At 40.9% G+C, this 7,447-nt stretch overlaps 1 pseudogene across 1 annotated transcript in view; it reads right to left on the bottom strand.

The window, feature by feature from the left end:
* Positions 1–7,190, bottom strand: part of LOC105542537 — a 19,064-nt pseudogene extending 11,874 nt beyond the window's left edge. The window contains exons 1-2 of the transcript XR_001006481.1: positions 7,164–7,190; positions 6,082–6,085 (exon numbers count right to left, since the gene is read on the bottom strand). The product of XR_001006481.1 is annotated as a 40S ribosomal protein S18 pseudogene (transcript). The remainder of the gene's footprint in view (positions 1–6,081; positions 6,086–7,163) is intronic.
* Between the last annotated feature and the right edge of the window lie 257 nt (positions 7,191–7,447).

Raw genomic sequence — 7,447 nt, 5'->3', positions numbered from 1 at the left:
GGGTGGATCACCTGAGGTCGGGAGTTCGAGACCAGCCTGACCAACATGGAGAAACCCCGTCTCTACTAAAAATACAAAATTAGCCAGGCATAGTGGCACATGTCCCAGCTACTCAGGAAGGCTGAGGCAGGAGAATCACTTGAACCCGGGAAGCAGAAGTTGCGGTGAGCCGAGATCACACCACTGCACTCCAGCCTGGGCAATAGGAGTGAAATTCGGTCTCAAACAAAAAAAAAGATAATAATACAAAATTAGCCCGGCATGGTGGGGCATGCCTGTAATCCCAGCTACACAGGAGGCTGAAGCAGGAGAATCGCTTGAACCCGGGGGGCGGAGGTTGCAGTGAGCCAAGATCGCGCCATTGCACTCCAGTCTGGGCAAGAAGAACGAAACTCTGGCTAAAAAAAAAAAAAAAATAGTATTCAGATCAAAGGGAGAAAGAGGCAGGCAAGGGGCATTTCAGACAGAAGAAAAGGCGGGTACAAAGGCATGAAGCCACAGAAAAAGAGGAAAAGTTCTTTGCATAAAAAAGAGATTAGATGAAGTAAACGTGGAGATACGCTTCCTGGATCCTCCTTCTGAGAGGGAAAAAATTTGTTTTCCCAGATGCTGGAAGCATTTGCAGAGAAACATCTCCAGCGGTCAGCTCCTTAGGGGTGGCCTGGGCTGCAGAGAGCCATCTTACCCAAGGTCACACCATCCTAGAAGCAGCCCCCCCCCAACCATTGCTCAGACATTTGGGTCCACTGAGGGACAATCTTAGCAGCAATTTTTCTCCAGAGCTCCCACTGGGGTAGGCAGAGGCCACCACTGGTACTGCATTACCATAGTTGAACTCTTCCCTCCATCCTTCCTCTCACGGGTGTTGATCTTACCTGAACACTAAACTCTGTACTTGAGTCTGCTTCTCAGAGAACCATGCTGCAAGCCTGGGTTATGCCATGAATGGGTTTATGCAAAGGAATCAACTAGAATGGTAGTTGAGAACAGGGTGGTGAGGGTTCTGCAATGCTGGGCCAACAGGTATGAGCTTACGCTGCTGGCAGTGAGAGACTGGGGGCCTTGTAATCAGAGGGTGCTGAGTTTAAGGTCTTATATTGGAAAGACTTCTCTGGCTTCTGTGCAATGACTACACTAGAAGGAGGCAGAGGGACCTGCTGAAAGGTCGTTGGATTAGTCCAGGGAGAAGAAATGTGAGTTCCAAGATGGAGAAATAATGGGTCATGGAGAGGAGGGGTGATGTTGGGCAATTTAGGAGGAAAAAATCAAAAGCCCCTCATGACACATTGACTATAGGGACAGAGTGAGGATGAATGGATAATGACACAGAGAGAGTATGCTAATTCATTCTCAGGTGTGGCAGGGAGATCACTCCTAATTTAAAATTGCAACTGGGAAGAGGAGTTCTTTCTCCTAAGACCTTTTCCAAGGCACTCCAGGTAGCAGAGAATTCAAGTGGTAACTACAATTCTCCTATAGCTTGAAATACATAATAAACCAGCAATGTCTTATACAAAAAGTGTCATTAGCGAAGTTTGTGTTTGTTCATCAGTTAAGATCTTAGGGCTTTTTGCCTGATATCATTAATCATCATGCTTGCTAAAGAACATTCTTCTATCAAACAGATGGGGATTCAAATAAAAGGAGCAAACACATGAATATGCAAGAAGGAAGACAAAATTATTAAGGCAGAATGAAGAAGAACCTGGCAGGAATATTCTTCATTCCACAAGTATTTATTGAGGATCTTCTACATGCCAACCATTATGCCAGGGACTGGGAATACAATGACAAGCAAAACCCTGCAGATTTCATGCCAGGAAGCAAGCACACATCTGAAGGAAGTTTACATAAATAAATTATGTGTTGCTGGTGCCAGCATGCCCCTCTTCCTCAGTTTAGTTCAAACGTACTCCTATAACTATTACTTTTGCACTGAAATTTCCTTTTATTTTTTTCTCATTCATTGTGGCATAATAGAAAGAGTAGACAGGCATACCAATTGCCTTAACTCATCATGTGACCTTGAGTAAATTACACATCCTTCCAATGGGGCCAATTATACCAGTCTCCTAGGGTATGCTTGAAATACACTAAGATACTGTATACCACAGCCAGTTAGCTATACAACATATCATATAAGCCTTTCTGTGAATTCAACCATACCAAATGGGGATAGGAATGAGGGTAAGAGAGAAATAATAATTTAAATATATGACAAGGGTTGACTACATAATTTGTAGGGACCAGAGAAAAGTAAAATTGAGAGCCTCCCTGTTCAAAAATTAAGAATTTCAAGATGGTGATAGCAGAGCATTGGGCCAAGCACAGGATTCTTCTGAGTGTGAGGCCCTTTACAGTGTCACAGAATGCACACCCAAGAGGTCAACCCTGGACTTTCTTATTCCCATATCCCAGTGGTTCTTGGTTCCCATGCATATCTAATATGGTGAATAAGTTCTATGAAGAATATGATCTTAATTCTAAAATATGTATTTTGTTTACTTGGTTTTTGTTCATTTTGGCCGCTAACCAGAAGCAACCTTATTTTCATGTGCATAAAACCATAGATGCAATCATTTGGTTTAAGGGATTTTCAAGGGTAGTTGTATTAGTTCATTTTTCACGCTGCTGATAAACACATACCTGAAACTGGGAACGAAAAGAAGTTTAAGTGGACTTGCAGTTCCACGTGGCTGGGGAGGCCTCAAAGTCATGGTGGGAGGCGAAAGGCACTTCTAACATGGCAGAGGCAAGAGACAAATGAGGAAGAAGCAAAAGCAGAAACCCTTGATAAACCCATCAGATCTTGTGAGACTTATTCACTACCATCAGAATAGCCCAGGAAAAACCAACACAGGAAACACCGGCCCCCATGATTCAATTACCTCCCTGAGTGTCCCTCCCACAATATGTGGGAATTCTGGGAGATACAATTCAAGTTGAGATCTGGGTGGGACACAGCCAAACCATAACAGTCGTTTTTACTCTATTTTCCCATTACACACTGGTTTCCTAAAGCCTGCAGAAGGCGAAAGCTCACCACAGCTGTCATTTCTCCCGAGCCAAGCAAGGAGTCAACCTTATGCCCCAGTCTGGATCACATGCTTTACAGTGAGAACTTCATTTAAGCCACACAGCAAGCCTGCAGGATAAATAATACCATCCTCATTCTCTAGAGGAGGGGGAAACAGAGGCTCAGAGCAGGGAAGCAATTTGCTTAAAGTTATCCAGAAAATAAGTGGCAGATTTGGGATTCAAATATGGGTCTTTGGAGCCCACTGTCCACGTTCATTTACCGATGTTTTAATAAATGTTTGTTCCTTCCAACTCTCTTCTGCAAATCTTTCCCTAACCTTTTGAAATGAAGAATTGTTTGGCAAATTAGGAACCTGATTTTCTGCATCCTGGTAGCAGAGAATGGTTTGCCAATTCAGTTCAGGCACGTAATGCCGGAGGCAGAGCAAGAGAAGAGCCTGAAAGTCTGACCTGTGCTTCTAGAGTTCTGATTGCCACATGATGAAAACTCAGGGCTGACATCACTAGTCTCCAGCCTCCCAAACATGAGCCCATGTGGAGAGAATGTTATAAGGGGGGAAAAAATAAAGGTCATTTTAGAGTGAACGATAGATATAATTAATGTTACTGACAATGAAAAGCTTAGGTGCTGAGAGACAAATGAGTCAGCAGTGAGCTTGATGTTGAAACTGCATGCTGCCTTGTTGCTCAAATACTCACCTATTAGGAAAAAAGAGCAATTTCCTGATCAATGCACACAAAATTCTAGGTTGAAAACACTAAGTGAAAAGTGAGAAAAAAGCCACTTGTGTGTTTTATTTCCAGCATGTGCACAGCCACATTGATGCATAATTTTGGGTTTGTCATTCCCCTTTATGAGTTTTTATTGTCTCAATGTTTTATGAAGAAGGCCTTTCATAATCTGACCTTATCTTCCCTTCATATAATCACCCTCCCTAGTCTCTTCTCTAAATATCCAAATATTACTTCATCATTCCAGAGGCAGCTCTACCTAGACATGAAGCCTGCCCTAGTCTCCAAATCGGAAATGCAGGCCATGAATGGGCATGACCTGTTTGTTGAAAGATGAGAAATTCAATGTATTCCCTGATTTTAGCTGGGAATGGCCTCATTCACCTCTCCACCAGGCATGTCCTCTCCATATTGAATCAATCACCCCTTTCTCCAGGTGTCCTCAGCACTTACTTCATACATCTATTATTGAGCACAATAAGATGCATTGTACTACATATCTTTCCATTCCCCTAATAATATCTGATGTATCACTGAATGAATACATGGGGGCATCTTCCCCATTAAACCATGGGATTTGTGAGAGTAACATCTTTATATTGCTCATCTTTGCAGTTCCCTCTGTGCTTGGCATAATATTTTGAACAAAATATGTGCTCAATAAATATTAACTACATGCATTTACATCCATCAGGATTGCTTTTAATGATTACAGATTTGGCATTTGGTGCCTCTTCTAAACAGAGGCAATCTGATTATTTGATAACAAAAAGATCTTACCAGACTGCAGGAGGGGCATGAGGAAAAATATGTTCTGGACTGACACAGATGCTGCTGAATTAATAATTAAAAATTGCATGGGATGCATAAATGATAGAACATAAAATGAGAAAGGACAACACAATGGTCTGCTTCCTGTTGAAAAAGAATTATCTGGTCCACTAATGAAGTAGAGCCATTAGTCTTGGCCATAGGAAATTAATAGCTACCTTCCTGTAGTGACTTGCCATGTGCCAAGTGTTTCCTAAGCCCTTTCGAATATTATCACATTAAATCCTCCCAACAGCACTGTGAAGTAGGTAGTATTTGTATTATCCCCTTCCATATTCCATTTTGGAGATTAAGTTTGGGAAAAGTATGATAATTTGCCTAAAATTGCAGGGCCAGCAGATGAAAGAACTTGATTCAAATCCAGGCATGCTGCTTCCAAAGTCCATGTTCTAAACTAGTCCGCTCTGTAGGTAAAATAAGGATGTCAGGTGATGCTTTTCAGCTCAATTATAAATGGAATCATCTATTACATAGATGCCAATCTCCTCATTCTACAAATGATAAAACTGAGACTCAGAACAATAAAGGAATGTAGGATCTTAGAATCTCATGGCTGAAATGAACATTAAAATTCATCTAGTCAAATATTCCCACATCCACCTGCTGACAATGTCTAACAACTCTGAGATATAATTCACACATCATACAACTCACCCAATTTAAGTTACAATTCAGTAGTTTTTAATATATCCACAGTTATATGTTGATTACCACAATTTAATTTTAGAATATTTTATCACCCCCAAAAGAAATCTCATATCCATTAGCTGTGCTCCACATCCCAGCCCCAACCCCAGCCTTAAACAACCGTGAATCTGTCTCCATGGATTTGCCTATTCCAAATATTTCATAGAAATCGAACTATACAATATGTGGTCTCCTATGCTTGGTTTCTTTCATTTAGCATAACGTATGCTTTTGAATATCCTGAAGTCACCTCAATACACAGCAGCAAATTTGTGGTAGCAACAATGAGTGTCTGGTGGGTGGGGCACATATCCCCCAAATAATCTTCGTTAGCCCCACCCCAGAAGCTACCCCAAAATAAACATAAAATCTAAATTGAGAGAGTATGTTTGATATTTGTTATGGTTTGAATTGTTTCCCCCTAATATTCATATGTTGAAGTTCTAACCCCAGTATCTCAGAATATGAGCTCATTTGGAAACACAGGCTTTACAGAGGTAATGAAGTTAAAATGAAGCCATTAGAGTGGGTTCATATGATGGGCTTCCCCAGAAACATGGGGAGAATGCCATGTGAAGACTGGGTTTATGCTACCACAAGCCAAGGAACTATCAGATGTTAGGAAAGAGGCTGAGAACAGATCCTTCTCTCAGATGAAATCAATCCTGCCAACAGCTTGATTTTGGACTTCTGGCCTTCAGAACTGTGAGAGAACCCATTTCTATTGTTCAGGCAACTCAGTTTGTGGTTTTTTGTTGTAGCAGCCCCAGCAAACTAATACAACATTTAAACACAGCTTCTGCACAAATTTCCTAGTCATCTTCTCCCTGATAAGTACATTGCTACCCTGAGGTTCCTCCTCAGGCAAAATCTGAAAGTCAACATTTCTTTAAAATCAAATCCATGAAATTTCTACCTAAGCCTAGCCTTCTTTCAGAGCTCCCTATTTCAGGCAATGGCAACACTATCCAAACAAATATGCAAGCCAGAATTCTAGCATCATCATTGACTTCTCTTTTATGCCTACTTTCTCACAACACACACACACACACACACACACACGTTTTAGGTCAAGAATATTTCAAAAGAGAATTCTATGAAGCCAATGAAGACAAATCAACCAAATACCTTTTAGAATATTCCAGATCACTAAATCCTAAACCTTGACATTCCTTCATGAAGCCAGCAAAATATTAGAATCTGAAAAAACAAAGAAACAGAAAAAAATAGAAACTTAATAAAGGATCTCTATACAAACTGAAGCTAAGACACTGGGCTGCATAATCCATGGGTGTTAAAATAATAATATAGCATGACCAAATACAAATTGGTTCAGGAATTCAAGCCTACTTCCTTTTACTCTACTGGCCCACAATGTTATCACATGAGAAAATTAGAAATGGCCAACATGATTTGCCTGTTAAAACACTACATTGCACTTTACTCTATAACCTAATCTACCCTCGATATTTCTAAATATTTTTTCATTGTTTTCCAGGAATCTTTAAAAGCCCTTTGGCACCAGACACCATGTTTTCCCCCTTTTAAAATATACTAATGGCTTTGCCAAACCTTAATCTATTGAAATGTCTGTCTGCACAGAGTCTCTTGCCAATATAGATGCAGAAAACATACTCACTGCCAACAGCTAATGGAGGCAACCCATTATGTAATAATCAAAAACAACCTTTCCCACCTAAGAATTTGAATTTGAAAACCAAAAATCCATTTCCTGGAAAAAAAAATTTGAAAAATTATGTTAGACCGGAAATTCAACCCAACTCAATGTACTACTATGATTATCTATTGCTGTGTAACAAAACTACCCAAAACAAAACAATTAATTTTTGTCCTAGGGGTTGACTGGGCTCTACTGGTAGGTTCTTCTGTTGGGTCTGTCATGTGGTTGTAGTTGGTTGGCCATTGAGCTGACTTAAAGGTTTTCCTGAGCTATGGCCCCAAGATGGCTCATGCACATGGCTGGCAGTTGATATGGGCTGTTGGCTGGGAACACAACAGGGGTCATTGACCAGGGTGCCTGTTGCAACTTAGGGCATTCAAGGCTGTCAGATAGGTCAGCTCAGGACCGCAACAGCCAACAGCTGGCTGAGATGGCCCTATTTTTGTCTCCATTACATCCCCTATACACAAAGATACA

This window comes from Mandrillus leucophaeus, unplaced genomic scaffold (assembly GCF_000951045.1).
Source record: "Mandrillus leucophaeus isolate KB7577 unplaced genomic scaffold, Mleu.le_1.0 Scaffold261, whole genome shotgun sequence".
In the NCBI taxonomy this organism is placed as follows: domain Eukaryota; kingdom Metazoa; phylum Chordata; class Mammalia; order Primates; family Cercopithecidae; genus Mandrillus; species Mandrillus leucophaeus.
The sequence above is the reverse complement of the archived record's forward strand: the minus strand, read 5'-3'. Positions and strand labels throughout refer to the sequence as shown.